This window comes from Pterocles gutturalis, unplaced genomic scaffold (genome assembly GCF_000699245.1).
Source record: "Pterocles gutturalis isolate BGI_N339 unplaced genomic scaffold, ASM69924v1 scaffold25601, whole genome shotgun sequence".
Taxonomy (NCBI): domain Eukaryota; kingdom Metazoa; phylum Chordata; class Aves; order Pterocliformes; family Pteroclidae; genus Pterocles; species Pterocles gutturalis.
The window spans coordinates 7,265-8,376 of NW_010101132.1; positions in this window are offsets into that span (position 1 = coordinate 7,265).

The following is a 1,112-nucleotide window of genomic DNA, read 5'->3' on the forward strand; positions in this document are numbered from 1 at the left end:
CGAAAATCCCCGCCACAAAGACTTAATGCATAAACACTGTTAGATTTATATAGTGCCGATTTCTCAATGCAGTCAGCCCTCCACAGCGCAAAGGGGAACAGCGTAAGGGTCATTAACTGCGCAGCTGGGGCAGGTTGGGGAAATAAGGCAGCAGCACGCGGAGCCCGTCCTGGGCTGCGGGCGAGACCGAGGGCTCTGCTCAGACCTTCACCGCAGGGCTTTGGCTGCTCGAGAGGATGGGGTGCAGGGCAGAGGGCTTCCTCAAATCTCTTCCCTGGGGCAGGGAGCCATGGAGGATGGTGCTGCCCTCCCGGTAGGTGCCCCTCTGTGGCTGGGAGCGGGGCTGATTCCCAGGGGAGGATGAGAGTCCCGGGAGTGTGTCTGGGAGAGTCCCTGGGTGCCCGTCCTGGGAGAGTCCCTGGGACAGGCACCTCGGAGACGGTGGGTTGGGGTGGGGGCCTGCCCCGCGGGGAATCCCCCAGCAGAGGATGCCTTTACCTTCCCAAAGCCTTGCTCTCCTCCAGGTGCCCCACTCTGCGGTGTCAGGGACGATGGCCCCGTCCGGCTGCCTGAGCCTCTCCGTGCCGGGGCCGGATAAAAGCGAAACCACCCGGCAGCTCCCGGGAGCGGTGTCAAAGGTGAGAGGCGACTGGAGATCACTGAACCTTAGACTTGCTGGTGAGCCGGGCAAGGCGGGACTGCAGGGCTGCCATCAAACCAAGCGGGGCCAGTGGCTGTGCCCCCTGCACCCCCTCCATCCGTCCCTCCCTCCCTGCTTCCCATGCTGGGCTGTGGCGGTGGGTGGGTGGATGGATGGATGAATTGGTGGGAGGGTTTTTCCCCACGCTTGGGGGTCCGAGGCCAGCCTGGCTACCAGGGGCATGAGGAGTAAAAGCAGCTGGCACCCCACCACGGGGGCTTGAGGGCTGGGTGTGGGGCTGGATGGAGCCACGGCGTGCCAGGGAACTGGCATTTCCTCAGTTTTTATAATTGGTAATTTCTGCTGATGCACATTAGACCTGGCTTTGGTCCTGTGCCAGGGTACGGGCTCAGATAACTTGGGGCCAGGATCACCGAAGTGGTTTGTTTTCAGGACTGTGGCTGGTTTACCA